Source organism: Pygoscelis adeliae, unplaced genomic scaffold, assembly GCF_000699105.1.
Source record: "Pygoscelis adeliae isolate BGI_AS28 unplaced genomic scaffold, ASM69910v1 Scaffold57, whole genome shotgun sequence".
In the NCBI taxonomy this organism is placed as follows: Eukaryota; Metazoa; Chordata; class Aves; order Sphenisciformes; family Spheniscidae; genus Pygoscelis; species Pygoscelis adeliae.
Window position 1 is genome coordinate 7,127,030 of NW_008825615.1, and position 16,633 is coordinate 7,143,662.

Here is a 16,633-nt window from a genome sequence, read left to right on the forward strand (position 1 = left end):
GAGGTGGTGGATGCCTCATCCCTGGAAACATTCCAGGTCAGGTTGGAGGGGGCTCTGAGCAACCTGATCTAGTTGAAGATGTCCCTGCCCATGGCAGGGGGGGTGGACTAGATGACCTTTAGAGGTCCCTTCCAACCCACACTATTCTATGATTCTATAAATTCCATTATAGACACTTAATAAGCTTAGCTCAACCAGGCTTGGATACTGTCATGTTTTCTGATGGAAAACATGGTTCTGTTGACTATCTCTTCTGCTGAAGCGTTGTAGCAGTAAATGACTAATCTTCTATTTCTGAATCATCTTACTAGCTGAGAAGACTTAATAGATGAGGAGCCAGAGGGTTTGTTTGGTGGGGGGAAGAGGGGGGGTGAAAAGAAAAAGAAGAGGGGGGGAAACCCCAACAACCATCTTTCTCCCACTCCTGTTTCCCTGACCATCTGGGCTTCATGGACAATAAGAAGCAACAAGTGCCTTCTGTATCTACAAGTTTAAACAGTCTCTGCTGAAGGGGAAAAAAAGTTTTCCTTGTATTCATTAAAAGGAAATTGAGCAAGAGTCCTGCAACAACTCATAATTTGTAAGCAATTTAGGCAAAACACAATATTCTAAAAATCGCAGGTGGTTTTTGTGATAATGTGACAATATAAAGAGAACCATTGCTGTGGCCATCTTTAAAAGGAAACTGAAATGGAGTATATTTTGCAGCTCAATTCAAGACTGACACTGCCTGTCAGTGTTTAAGAGGCATTTGGACACTCCCCTTAATTTGCTTTAATTTTTGGTCAGCCCTGAAGTGGTCAGGCAGTTGGAGTAGATGATCATTGTAGGTCCCTTCCAACTGAAATATTCTAGTCTAAGACCTAAGTCTGCCAGTTGCACTGAGCATTAAGTAGCTCTAATGCTATTATTTAAGTAAAAATACTTCAACTGCCTTTTGCGTGGGGGGGATGGAGGAGAGAAAAAAAGAAAGGAGGTCATTTCCTTTAATAACACCAAAAAATGTCTGTCTTCTGAATGATCTTAAAATTAAACTGTATGAATGTACAAAGTGTCACTGAGTGAAATTTGGTTTTGACTTGACTAACTTACGATGCTTTCAAATTTGCATGCTGTGCATGGTCAGTGCATCTTGCATGGTGGTTTTGTTCAGCTGGGAAAGTACATAATAACTTTAAGTGGAGGAGAGGGTGATTTTTGCTGTCCAGTAGAAAGGGGTAATAATATGTTGCTTTGCTCAGATAGGATGGAAAATAAAACCCATAGCAATTATGGAGGAATTAATTATTTGCCACAGTCTGATTTGTCATCAAGTCTCTGTCATTACCTTCGTCATAACTGGCATTCATTTGCACAGTCAAGCACTTCTCCTGCAGTCAGCAGGCCTGATTAAAGGTCTGAGACTGACGTTGAAGGGTTTTTTAAAATATCCATAGCTGGATAAATGGTTCAACTTTACGTTGAACTATAAATTCATTTGGAATGGCTATGGAAAGGCTTAATTGCTTGTCTAGAATGTTGTTTAATTAGTGCAGTCTTTGTCTTTTTTCTTTCAGATTTAGAGATGTGCATATTTTGGAATCTACTTCCAATGCAGTTACTTGCGTTAATATTTTCTGCTTAAGCTTAAAAGCCCTTGTGTGAAGAGAATGAGAAATCAAGATATTTGAATTGTTAATATAGAGCTGGTAGAATTGCTAAGCATCTCTGCATGGTTTTGAAAGTAGAGAAAACTGTCAAATACAAGATGTACATAGCAATAGAGAAGGATCACGTCGTAGAAGAATATTCACACAGGGATAGCAGTGTTAATTTAACATCTCTCTGTAGAGTCATGTTGATGCCAATGGTACTTTAAGCAGCTATTGAGAGCTAAGCATCTGCTAAAGTATTTTGCTGTAGTATGACCTAAAGCCGAATCTGCAAAGGAGATGGCATGTGGCAAAGATGTGTTATCATATGTAACTGGTAAAGTACACATTGCCAGCAACAGAACCCACAGTTCTCTGTCAGAGGCCTAACCTCTCCCTCTCATGGGAGAAGTGGGCTTGAATTCCTGCAGGCAGGGGGCGGAAATCAGCCTCGTTTCCCCTTCTATCACGGTGGGGGGGGGATTAAATAATCAGCACTTACTCCCAATTTTAAGAGAAAACAGGCAGGTTTTTTTGTGAACAGCCCACCTCATCAGTCCTCTCATCCTCAAGAGCTGAGAACAAGGACTGCATGATGTTTGTGGAGCTGTGAAAGGTTTAGAAAGAAAACAGGGGTACCATGCGACTGTATATCAAAGGTCTGTGTAGCTGCCTGTGTGCAGTCAGCACCTTTAACGTGAAAAATAGACACATGTGAACAGAACTGTCTCTCGGGCTGGGCAGCAGCTGAGGTTTTGACTACCCCAGTCAAAGTGCGTGCAAAATGTGTTCACTCAAGCTTAGATGTAATAGATATCTATAACTTTGCATGCATTGCTACATTCTTGGGATTCAAGTTATCCCTTCTTACTGAAACAGGCTGTGAAAATCAATCCACAGCAGTCTTCTTCAATCAGTCTAAGAACACACTAAAATCACAAGCTACAGAAGCTGTGATTCCTCCCCCCAGCTCTCCTCTTAACGGGGTGCTAACTTCAAAGGTTACTTTTGACCATTGAAATACCAACTGTATTAAATAAGCGGTCAAAATGCAAGCAACCAGTTTGAATTGCTGGAATTGAATTATAAGCAGCTGGCTTCACTTCTAACTGAGGATCTAATGGTAAAAAAAAAAAAAGGCAACAGACCAAAACAAAATTCCAAACTAAATCCATCTGTCTGCTTTTACTCAATGAAAGTTAAATAGTAAGTGTGTCACTTTGAAGCCCAGATGAAAGTTTCACTGTTCAGAGAATGTGCAACCTGTACAAACACACTTTTATAAAGGCAGATGTCTTCCTACAGGAGGAAAAAATAAATCTCTCTACAGGTTTCCTCTTCCTCTGTCCCCGTTTTAATTCTTCTGAATCACAAAATGTGACGCAAAATCACAACTGCATGGACAGATGGATGGTTAATATGCAGCTACTGTTGTTCTGAGGAGGTTGCTGTTTGACTCATGTCTCTTCAGCTGAGTCATGAAGTATAACTATGTGGTTGTACATTTCTTTGTCTCAGTGCACCAGGCAAGGAGGCTGCTGTTCAGAGCAGCTATCTCTGGAAGCGAGGAAACACAAAAGCGAGGATTTACAGCGTGTAGCGGGGCAGTGCTGAGCTGGTACATGCGTCTGCAACAATGGAGAGCCATGGCAGGCCTCTGCCCCAGCACGGCTGTCCTCAGCCAGCACCCCCTCTCCTACCAGCTACCCAGTAGGCAGCTTGCACATGTATAAGAAGGCACAGAGGACAATATAGATAAGGCACTACAAGAATTCAAGGCAGTTGGATGGAGATAATTTCTCCTAAAATGCTGATCCTTCAAAAATGTCAAGATCAGCAAGTCAATTAGCTCAGTCAATAAAGATTATTTATTTTCACTTTTTGCATAGTGCCTTTACTGCACTTGATTTTGATCTGAGAACTACTTGTAAAGAAACGTACCAAACCTTCCCAAATAGGCTTCAGCCATGCCCCAAAGTATCCTCTGAGGCCCCTCCACCCCCACACGCAGTTTGTTTGAAATCACTCCTCCGGCTGTAATTGTGTCCTAGAGCCTTTGCTTTAAATGAAAATGGCTTCACGTTGAACCCTAACCCTTATTATCATCCTCAAAAGGAAAGAGGCCCAGTGGTAGTCCTGTTCCTGTAAAGGTTTGAGTAGACCTACTTGACTCCTTCAGAGAGAAAAATGACCTTAAATAGGTAGGCAGAAATGTATTGGTTAGTGATAAATTAATGATATGATAATGAAGTATGAATAGCTAGTCTTTACATGTCCGGTGTTTTTCATCTGAGTGACTTCAATCACTTCCCGAGTATCTTGGCATTACGTTGCCTTATTGCCATTGTTCGTAAGATGGTGTAACAGGCAGCTGCTTGGAAGAGATGGGGGGATGAGGCAGTTGGAGAGTGGGAACCAGTACTGTGAGTGACTTGCTGCTCTTCAAAGCCTCCATACCATGCAAATGAGGCTCTGCAGCACCAAAGCTTTAGAAAAGTCAGCAATTGGCTTGTGACTGTTAGATTAGCAGGGTTATGTGCTTTCAGTCCTAGGTAGCTGTGATGCGGCGGTGAACGGTTTTCTCTTTTTTTTTTTTTTTTTTTTTTTTTTAAAGAAAACGGACCGTTGGTTCCATTGCAGAAGGCTCTTGCATCTAGAAAATAGGTAACATAGGAGGGGAACCAAAAGCTAAAAGCTGGCTAATTTTTATGAAGGTACAAGCTGGGGGTCTGAAAAGCAGGAGGTTCTGGCACAACGATAAGCAGTATCACTGGGAAGGGATTCCAGCCACGGGGTAACGCTTCCTCCAGCAAAAGCGTCTGGCCAGTGCAGTCCCCGTTGTCTGTGTAAAATCAACTTCATGTTTTATATGTCAGCTAAGTTAAAAATGAGAGATTTTTAAGGATATTAGTATGATGCAAGTCTAGTTCTTCAGTTAAGTGAAATTGGCAACTATGCAACTATTTTCCAGTATAGTGTAATTCTGCTTAGTATTTGGGAAAAAGAAAATAGTACCCAAACTCTTATTTTTTTTATAGAATGTGAGTCAATCATGTGACTCTTCCTAATAACTACATATTTAACACCCACGTTGCAGATACTTTTAAAAAAAAAATCAACAAAGTATAAAATATGAGGAAAAGGCAAGTGTAGGTACACTGGATTAAACTGTCTTGCTTAACAAGGAGGAGGGAATTAAAAGACAGAAGTTTGTGTATTGTATACTGCAAGTGGTATTGCTTATAGTAATTCCCAGTGCAGGTGAGTTGTCTCTAGAGTTTCGTAAGTTTATGGCATCTAGAGCCAAGTGATGAATTTTTCTTTATTTCTGGTGACCAAGCCTTCTGCCATTTTATTCCATCAAGCTGTGGAGGTGAAAACCTTTAAAATCACTGCACCTGTGGCTAGTTCTACATTTGCATCTGCATTTCATCTCACTTTCACTGCAGTAGTGAAAGTGAGATGAAATGAGACTTCCTGGTAGGCAGGGCTGTACTCAGTGCTCTTGCTTTCTCTCATCTGATTGACAAGGGCTCAGGATGGTTACTTTGTGTATGTGTGCGCTTTTTTTTTTTTTTGTTAAACTGCAGTTTCTGTTACATTCTCGACAAATGTAGCACTGCAGTAGAAACTATATATGGCTCAAATTAAACAGCAGAAATGTGGTTATACTGATAAATGTTTTGCTTGCATCTCCAGCTGCAGTAATATGAGACCTGCTTCATAATTCACCCACTAGGAATTTTGTGTCTATTTTGAAATCTCTGATATGTGCCTATTAGAAGGTAACTGAGAACTGTATACCGACACTTTCAAGTACAGCGATGACAGATCATTTTTTTAAAACCTTGTGGGTACTTTTGGACTGAGACTTGCCTACCATGTTGTAAGAACAACAGGATTATAAATCATGCTTAATCACCATGGCTTAACTTAATAACCATTGAAAACCAGTTCCACTGCTGCTTGGATGGTAGCAGGAGTGATTTTTGTTCTGTTGAGAGCAGCTGGATAGAATCACCTCAAACCATCCTATACTTATCTTAAGGTAAGATGAGGGTGATATGCTGTATGTTATGCTGGATATCTCTGGTAATCTGCATAGTGAAAAACAGATTTGGGCTTTTTCACACAGGTTTGTGGTTTCTCTTTTCCCTTTCAATTTGAATTAATCTGTACTTGCTGCATTTAAAACAAGAGTACTCTGGTCTCATTCACAAATGGGTAACTTTTGGGAGATGCCCCTATATCCTATGGATAGTAGGAGAGGCCCTCTGGTAAATGTGATATAGGTGTTGCCTGTGTTCCAGCCATGGTATGCGTTCCTTTTCTCTGAGCTTAGTCAGAAAGTACATGAGACACTTCACTGCTGCCTTTCTGGGAGACGTCAAAGATGCATTGGCAACAGTTTGGAAACTTTGCTGGTTTGGCTGAAATCATCATTTCAAAGCCATGGCACAGATTATTGTCATAGGTTTGTTTTCATACTGCATTTTAAAGAAGCCCTGAGGTAGTCGGTCTTGTAATCCAAAAAAGTCACTGTTCTATCTCTTTTGCAGTGATTTCCCCTCCCCCGCCCCCTTAGGCTGTGCTTCAGGCAATCACTGGATATGAAAATGCATTATGTCTGGAAGAAAGAAAATATGGAAGAATGGAGTGGTTTGTAAAATTGAAATGGAAAGCATATTTGGTTGATATGTTATTACTGCTTAAGAATATAGATGACAGAGTATTGTCAACTACTGCTTAAAGGGTACGTATGTTAGCTTAACCAATTTGAAATGTCAAAAACCTGGTTTGGCTTCTCTAAGATGCAGCATAAGAACATGGTGGTGGATAACTTTTTTTTTTTTTTTAAAAAAAACCTCTAAGCAAAATTCAATGAAACTTAAACTCTGGATTCATTTGGGCACTTCTGTAATTGTTGTTTATTCAACATATTAAAAGAATTAATTGATCAGATGTAATTGTTGCATATTGCCATTAATAGATTAATGGGTGTACCTGGGTATTGTCTGTCGTTGCTTGTATGCTTTGAGAGGGTACCCTTTAAGTCCCGGCCCCCGTTAGCAGGCATTGTACATGTGTAGAGCAAGAAAAGGAATAGGAAAAAACCAAACAACAGAAAGAAACAACACGCAATTCCTGGTTCAAAACTCAGAATTAAGAGACTATAGAGGTTGTCACAAGATTAGGGTCACACTAAGATGACTAAGATGGTCTGACCCTTACCTAGTCATGCACACACTGAAAAGTAATATAACATTGTTGTAAGCTTGTGAAATTGTAAATTATAATTCTTATTTTATGTGTATTACCATTGACTTCTCTGCTGAGTAATGAATACTTAAGAATTAGCAGCGGAGAAATAGACTTGCCATGGAAAAATACTCAGAATCTTTTTGAAAGAGGTAAGTGTATTTTCACAAGGTTTAAGCATGAAATGCAAGTGTGGGCTTCTTAGGTATGCGTGTAGTATGTGGCACAGCCTAGATCAGCCTTGATGGTTATAATGACCACATAGCTTAGTCGACAGAATAAACAAGAGTGCAATTTCACTTTGTAGCTAATCTGATGTAACTGAGCCTTGCCACCTAAATGATATATCCCATTTCCTGTGGGTTGAATCTGGGGATCATGTGGCCATGGAGTTAATTTGGTCAACTGGGTGATTGAATAGAAAACAAAAACAAAACAAAACAAAAACCAAAAAAGGTTTCCTGTGGATAGCTTCACTGCTCTCACTCCCCTTTCAACTATACAATTGCTAGATCCAATGCAGGAAATCTTTGGATAGATGGAGGAGAAAAGCAATTCTTCTGGCAAGTATTCACAGCTGCATAGGTTTAGCTTTGACATGGAGTAAAACCTTTCAAATTGCTGAACTCAGATGTAAGCTTAAGAGAAGGAATTAAAAACTTATTTTGGAATAGACTTTCCTTTCATGTTTTCTATATTACAGTTTGTTTCACCCACACCCGTCGCTGTCTGCTTCATAAGAATGCCATTATTCTGAACTTGTTGCTAGTAGATACTGTTTCTCAGGAATATCCCAGAAGGAAAGGGGAAAGCAAGTGAGCAAGAGCTTCTGCTTCCTTAGTTCATATGGGCGTGTGAATGTTGCTGGGTAACATGACTCACTGCACAGCTTTGTGAAGTAAATGGGACTGCATTAGCTTGCAAAGCAAGTATAGACTATTTCCCATAAATAGTGATACTGCACTTTGTCTCTAATGACTCTACAGAGCTAAATTTAGAGAAGGAGCTAGGATCTACTTTCTAAAAAGCAGCATTTCTTTACAACTGCCATTTCACTCACATGTACACACGCACCCCTACCTTAGATAGTGGGGGGACCCCATTCAGATGGGGGGGAGAAATGGGGGGAGCCATTGCTTGTGTGCGCTCCTACATGTTTTCGTATTACAGTACTTGTACCTGTATGTAGTGTGTACACACAATGAGGTTTTCTATGGTGAATGGCAATGTATGTACATAAAACAGCTGGGGGGTGATTTAATATCCTCTGTGCTGAATCGAAAACAGCATACGGATTAAAAACTTGGAGTGTGCTTTACACTTCAGGTCGCCTTAGGAATTGCACAGAGGAGACTGCCTGGTAACTAAGATAGACCTTCTAGGTCTTCCTGCTTTGCACAAAGGGAATCCTTGATTGCTATTCACAGTTTCAGCAGTACAGGCTGTCTCCTGCTGAGAGTAGAAAAGTTCCTGTTTCAGGCAGCAGAGTACAGTAACACATGACTTGCTCATATGAATCAGTTTGCAGTCGTCTTCTAACCTGTGCTTTTTTACGTGTTTTACTTTTATTCTGGCCTGTGGGATAGCCACATCGCTAAGCTCAAGCATCAGTCTTTTACAGTTCATATTCCCCTCATCTGTCCTCCCCTCCGTATCCTTCGTCGTGGCCTGACGGGATGGCATGTCAGCGTTGGCTCCCCTTCATTCTGAGATTTGGCGTCGGTGCAGAGAGCTGACTCAACACCTATTCCCAGTTTAAAGGGGCCGAAGTCTACTTTATACAACGTGTGGTACAAGCTTTTAACCTCTGAAATGCCATTCCTCTGTGGATTGCCTTGCAAAACCGCAGCTGTTGTTTTTCACAAGTGTTGTTACAGAAGGGACTATGAGGAGTAGCAGCGTGTATGGACTGACCTCCCCCGTAATGTTACTTAGTTGATAGTTCCTGTCACGGTATCACTGCCCGTGGGAAAGTCACGTGCACTGTTTTTTAGCATTCTTCTGGTGGTTGTTTAGAAACTACTGGAGAAACCAAACATGTTTTCCAGCATTTCATTTTCATCAGAAACTAGTACTGAATGAATGTTTTACAACATCATGCCAGGAACTTTAGTCAGTTTAGGACTGACTATTCCATTTCCTTCCACACCTCTCTGTTAGTTATATTAGGCTAGCTTTTTGGTTTTCAATAAAATGTTCTTGATCGTCTAGTGTGGAAGATGGAATTTATACAGCGAGGTGCGTGACTAGTGGTTGAAATATTTGTGAATTTCCATTCAGATGCGACTATTGTAACTAAGAAGATTGACCTTCAGCTGATACAAACACATTAAATAAACACATGAATGAAGAAATTAATTCATGATCGCACAGATCATCTAAGTAATGTAAACCTGTGGAAATTAAGGCTTGAAGAGACTTTTGGATATCTAATCCATAGATAAGGGAGTATTAGTTATACTTGAACCATTCCTGATAGGTTTATTAGGTGCTTTTAAGAAGTTGAGTAATGATGGGGGTTCCACCAGCTGCCCACAGAACCTGTTCCAGTGGTTTTGTCTCTAGGTATCATCTTGAAGCACGGCTCCTAAGATGGACAAAGTATCCCAGTAGAGGCTTTAATGAGTGCTAAACAGAGTGGAAGTTTATTTTATGTATCTTACAGCACTGCTGTTTATACATCTCGGTATGTTTGCTTTTTTCACAAGAGTATGGCAGTGTTGACTCATGTTCAGTTTGTGATCCACTCTAACCCCAGGTCCTTTTCTACAGGACTGCTGGCTAGCTGTTACTTCTGTGTTTGTGCAGTGAACTGCTCCTTAAAAGGGACAAATACTAACCTTGTCTTATTTCCTAATTATTTTAGACCATTTCTCTAACTTGCCCATGTTACTCTGAATTCTGTTCTTGACCTCTGAAGTGCCTAGCCTCCCCTTCCCCCCAAGTGTGCAATTTAAAATTACATTTGTATGTATTTATAACTGTATATTTTTATGGTGGAATAATGTCTGTGCCCACAGAAACTGATTTGATACAACCTTTCATAGTGATATTAGCAATTACTTTGAGCACGTGTCATCTTCAGCTGGTCACCTGCACATCCATTACTTTGTCCAAAGTTTGCTGAGCTTACTTATGCAAGTTGCCTGTAAGGAGCATCAAATCTTCCCTTAAGTTAAATGATATCCACATTTCCCCATCTGTGAGCCTGTTAAACCTGTCACAGTAGAAAAGATTAGTTTGATGCAATCTGCTCTTAACAAGTCTGAGGCTGTTACTTATCAACCTGTTATCTTCTAAAAATAGTTCATTTGTTCCAATATATTTTTCCAGGAATTGAAATTAGACTGACTGTTCCATAACTGCCCAGCTCATGCGTGTGCTCTTTCTTTTTTTTTTCTTCTTTTTTCCTGCAATTTAGGGATGTGTTTTCTATTTTTCCAGTGTTCTGGAACCTTCCCATTCCATAGCTTTTAAAGATAAAGATAATAAGTAGTGGCTCTGAGATAGCTTCATCTGGCCAAGTATTTCAGAGAGACTGTATTAGAGTCAGCTAACTAAAAACAAAGGCATCGTTTTAAGTAAATGGCCCCTCCTATTCCCCTTCCCCCCCCAATCAAGTTCTTTCTCCTTTATTGTTTGGGGTTTTTTTTCACTAACATAATTAAATATTGAGCACTTCTTCATCTGTTGGCTTACTGCTTTTAGCAAGCTGTTCCCACTGTTCATTGCCAATTATAAATAATTGGCTTCTATTTCTACCTTAATTTAACTACCAACAATCTTGAATCTTCTTATGTCTTTGTGCCCAGACTCGTGATTCTTCCTTTACAGGATTTTCTGTCTTGTGGAATTCTGGAGGCTAAGCCAAGCTGCCTTTCAGTAAACTCAGTATAGATTGAATGGGTCAAGTATAAGTGCTTTTCCAGGTCTAGATTTATTCCCATAGTTCTCTGAAACCTTTCCAAACTTTAATCGTCTCAAATCTAAATTCACCGAATAAATGTCAAGCATATGCTATATACGCTAAATCTGAGGAAGGCTTCTAAATGACTTGACTTGCACCACTTCTGGTTACTGCGGTTACCACATAGCAAGAATGACGTACATGTGATTGCAGTGGAAACTGATCCTATGGCCTGAGTGATGCCAAGACTCAAAACCACAGCAATGTTGAGATGGGAGAATGAACAATGGAAGGCACTTCAGCTGAGCAGCTGGATGTGTCCGCACCATCCTTACTAGCCCAAGTCTCAGGTACTGCCCTTCTTCCTCCTTTGGCCTACCCATCCGCTGTCTCCAAGTTGTAGCATACTTTTGCAGTCCACCAAAATCACCTTTGTTATATCTCCCTTGCAGCCATAAGCTGCATCTCAGGTTTTCTTGATTCATGTAAACCCCTTCTAGGAATCTACCTATAGACTTTGTCTCCCTCCTTGAAAACTTGCCTTTCCTTGGGTTGGTAGGAGAGGCAGAAAGCGGGGGAATGCAAAAGGTCTGCAAGAACTACAGGTTTTCTGTTGATGAACTTCCAGCTTGCTAAGTGTACAAGCCAGCTCCAAACCTGCTATAGCGAGAGGCAGCAAAATTGCCCTTATGAGTAGACATTTAGCAAAGCTATCGGAGCATAGCTCAATTGCTGTGAGGGCTCAGAGGAGAACTCTAAAATGCATGGTGCGTGGGTGAGGATTTAAGGTCCCACCTAAAGGTTTCGTCACAGGCTTATCAGCACAAGAGGACGAATACGTTGCTTTTGGCAAAATTATTTCTGGCAGAAGAGACCAGAGTTTAAAATGGAATTTTGGAAGTTCATGATAAATTGAGAACAAGAGACTAACTGCCCTCACCCAGTGGATTTTGGTTCAGTAACTGACACTTTCTTTATGCACATTGCACTATTTTTAATATATATTTTTTTTTTATGCTCCCATTTAGGGTATCTTTTGAATTGAACTCCTAGAAGGACTTACCATTCATTTAGGGTATCCAAATGGGGTGGGATATAGTAAAAATGTGATTCCATTTGGGGAAGAGGAGCAAATACTGTAGCCTGTTTGCTGTTGGAAAACACTAATGCAAAACCACAGAACAATTTAACAAATTATATTGTTACTTTGTCAACCCTTCACCTTTATTCTGCATTGGTGTCTAGTAACTCTGCTTTTTGCCTGGAGCCAGGTCATCAGCTGGTGTAAATTAGCCCAGCGCTAATGAAGTATATGAAGCTTTGTCAGGTGTCTACAAATGAAGGGTCACTTTCTGGTTCAACTAAAGGAGGGATTACTTCTTGGATCTGAAGTCGTCTAGTTGTTCGCATGTATCTTCCCATGCACTGTTCAGTTCCAGAACACTCCTACTGAAGCAGCCACCTGTGAGGTGCTTTTCTTTCCGCTTAGGACACTTCTGCTCTAAATCAGATACTTTCATTTTCTAGCTCAGTAATGCAGACCTCCACAGAACAGAACAGAGGTTTAAATACAGCTGTTAGTTCTGGTCGCATCTGCAGCATACCCACACCGTCTGATACTAAACCTTCAGTATCATGGTTCAGCTGGTACTAAACATTCAATATAAATTAGCCTTCTCATGCTGTGGATAAATGTGGTTTGAAAAGATTGTCCAAAGGATTTTTTTTAAAGCAGACTGTCCTCTAAGCATTAGTCCTTCACCCATTGTAAATGCTGTAACTGGAACAGGAGTGCTTCCCACAGGAAACCTGTTTTAGGGGAAACAATGCCTTTTTAAGAGGCTTATGTTAAGTTATTCAGAAGCTTCTGAAATTGTAGCTGCTTATTCATCCTAATAACACTCTCAATAGTTTTGAAGGCCACTCTCTTCTACCTCCTACGGTAAGACCTTATTTTCTGAATCTATAAGCAAGGTCAGCTATGAGATCAGACAAGGTTGTTGAGGGCTTTATCCAGTCCAAGTCTTAAAGGCTTCCAAGGATGGAGGCATTTATTTTGTGCTGTCTCCTAAAACAGTAACTTCAAGTGTATTTACTGTTGTCTCTTCCTTTTACCAAGTAATTTCAATTATACAAAAATATTAGCTACTAGTACAGAGCTAAATAACTTTCAAAAGTAGCTTTTTTCAAGTAGTTCAGATTACCTCACCCAGTTCAGTTAAACCTTTTTTTTTGAAGCAGGTTTTCTGTGTAATCTCTTCATACGTTAATAACACCATTCTTTAATTGTTCTTTTATTTATTAAACAGATGATTGTAAAATCTGGTTGTGTTAGGATCATGTAGGGAGAAGGATTTCATACAGATGTAGATGCTTTTTATTTCTATTAAGTGTTCTTTAATGCATTGATTCTTATAGATGGAAGTAAAGCTGTGTGCTCATGCTATAGTTTGTTGAACATTTGGACTAATGTACATACAACAATAACTGTAACGTAGGGATTAGAAAGCATTTCACAGTAAGTATAAGGTTAATTATATTACAAAATAATGCTGTGTACCAGAATCTGGTTTTGCTAATCACCAATTACTATTGGTAATTTTGGACTGCTTTTCCATCACACTTTCTGAAAGTGCCCTCAAGAAATCTTAGTGCTTCTTCTGTATATAGTGAGCTTGATAAATTGCATTTATCAGATGTGTGTTTAAAGTCTTGTGCTTATAAAGTCTGTTTGCTTACACTCCTGAATGACCTTGTTCATTACAGTTAAAACAGTTGTATAAATGCTAGTTACCTTCATCTTTGCACAGGAGTCTGACCAAAAAAAGATGCCACTTCCACATGTATGGAACTCTCTTCCATGTACGTGTAAGAGAGTTAAAATTCTTCAGAGGTGCTCGGTGAGCACATCTTTTATTTTCCAGCATGATTTCACTGGCTGTGACTGTGTGCTAAGCTTATAGTACATTCTGTATGCGCTGGAGCCACCTGCTAAAATGAAAGTAATGCCGCAGTAGCTTCTGTCATCTCAAAATCCAGTTAACATTTATTTTTAAACGTTAGAATATTTGGCTTAGATATACTGACAGCATAACTTTAATTTTAATATAATTTGATCTGAGATTCAAAACCTTTTTAAAATGGTAGCTAATCTATAGGTTTCTACAATACAAATGCTTTAGAGAACCCTTCTATGTGTTCTTACACTGGAGGCATATATGGACATAGGTTATTTCAGTTTAGCGTATGCTCACCAGTGGTCGAGGGAAAATGAGTAGTTTTTCCCCACAAAGACCTCCTATTTCTGAAGTCAGTCTGGATTTAATAAGCACTATTCCAAAGCCCGAAAGACCTTGAGTTCTTGAAATCTCTTATCTCCATTTCTTCCTAAATGTTTCATACCAAAGAGATTAGTTTTGCCAAATGAACAAAATCTAAAATTTTTACCAGGCTATTTGCATACAGGATTTAGTCCAGTGTATGCCTATCTCTGTTAGCTGAGAGGATTCTCCAGAATGCATTTCCACTGAATTATGTGAGGCTACTCATATATCTGAAGCTCCCCAGCTGTATAAATATTTGTGAGATTGATAAGAGGAATGTTCCGCTAATAGAATGGACAATAAGAGATATACTAGTTGTTGAGAGAATAAAAGCACGTATTGGACAGATTAAAGAGGAAATAATAAAATTATTTTGAAAACAATTAAAGAAATGGAGGGGGAAAAAACAACTGTTGTAGACTTGAACTAGGACCGTGGTTAAAAGTTTGTCCAACAAATTCAGCTTTCATAGCTTTCAGCTATGTACATACCACAGAAATTGCCGTCTTAAGAAATATATAGTTCTAAATGCCTTTATTTATGAAATCATCTTCTAAAAAAAAAAAAAAGTCCCTTAAAAAAAGAAACGTGCAGTTTAGTGTGGGCTATGTAAGAAATCAGTAACACATTTCCTGTCTCCTCTCCCTGTTGAGGCACAAGTCATTGACTACATTTGGAAAGTGTTAAACTACCTTTTTATGAGAATGGATACTTTGACAGATCAGTCCATTAAAAATACCCCCTACTGAAATACACATTTTGGAAGCTAACTTCAAACTATCCTGAATAATAAAGCTTTTTAGCTGTGTTTGCAGACAGTCTTTGCTTTATAGGAGACCTGAAAATTGCTGCTTAGCTTTCTTACCAAATATTACTCTTTGGTCCTCAACCTGAGCCACTAAATCACTTTCTGGAAATGGAAATGCATTATCATGAAGTGATCCACCTCCCTTTTCCTGCCCTGCTATTACCGTGCCTTCATGTGCAATGTCTTCACTAATAACTGCCCCTGAACGTTAGTTTTGAGAAGAGCTGAACCATCTCTGGCTTCCCCCCCTACCCGCGCCACTAATCTCTGCCTCAAAACATAGGAGGGGAAGAGAAAGAACTTGATGACTTTATTCCTTTCTTAAAAATTAGTGAGTTTGTTTAACAACATCTGAACCTTTTTGCAGGTTTTACTCTGAAACTGGATTTTTGTGTAAAAGGTGTATTCTAAACTCAGCATCTTCTCTAACGTGACATCTCTCAAATCACCTTTTTTTTACAAAATGCCCCCAATTTTTTTTTTTTAATTTTGCATGTGGAAGAATACCAGATATTGTGGAAACACTTCAATTCCATATCAATCACTGAAATACTAAGTTTACAGCTCTTTACTGTAGTGAATTTGATGCTGGGTGTATCTCAGCTAGAGAAACTTGGGAGTCAAGTGAAAGTGTAGATGCATGAGGTGGGGTGTTCTATTTTGTTGTTGGTGGTGGGTTTTGTTTGTTTTTGAACAAGAAGCTGTTTCCACGCTTTACAAGTGCAATCTGAAGAGCATACCAACAAATGAATGGGATTATAGTTGCGTATATGTAAGTAACTGTTTCTAACACAGGCATATAATGTGCCTGAAGAAGAAAACAGAGCATGTAGCTTTGTCTCCTTTGCAGATCATTTTAAAAGAACACACACAGATATTTGTTCAGCTTCTCAGCCTAATTTCACTTGAGTAGGTATAGAAGTTGTTGGATATTTAATGGATTTTCCTACATCAGTTAGGAGTGAGTAAACCAGAGAACAATCCACTGGAATCACGAGGGCTTTTATTTCTGATGTTGTGAGCTGTTTTCTGACTCCTCACTGCCATGATTTAAAAAATAATTTGCTAGGGCTGCCAGTTTTCTCATGTGAAAATACAGTATGGGTTTCTGTATTTTGCAGTTTGGGTTTCTTACACAGTAGTCACATGTCCTAAATACTTAAGGGATTCTCTTTAATACATTTGCACTTCAGATGCAGCTTTGCTTAAGGTACGTCCGCCTTGATTTGTATTTTTGTGCCAAAGTTTTCTGAGCCGAGTCAACTTTTGTTCTCTAATGCTACAAGAAAGCAAGAAAAAAGCTTGCTTGCCTTTTTTTTTTTTTTTAAAAGCCAAACGATGCAGTTTCTTATTCTGATGTAATAAGCTTCCTGAAATTCCTGCTCCCTCCCTCCTCCCCCCCCCTCCGTTTCTGGGAGACTTGCAACATAATGAGTTGGGGGGATTCTTACATCCCATAATCTTAAGCAAGTAACAAATGTAGGCTAGTCAACGTAATTAACTGAGCATTTCTCATCTCTTTCCTGGAGTTCTTTTGTGTCGCTAATCAGAAACATAATTACTTTGCCTGAGGCTATTCCCCAGGGACTTCCTTTAGCTGCTGCGTCCCCCGGGACCGGGCCACGATGCAACGCGTGACGCTTTCTCGTCCCCAGGTCCGGTGTGGCGCCCGTCCCCTGCAGGAGGGGCCGGGGCAGGCGCTTGG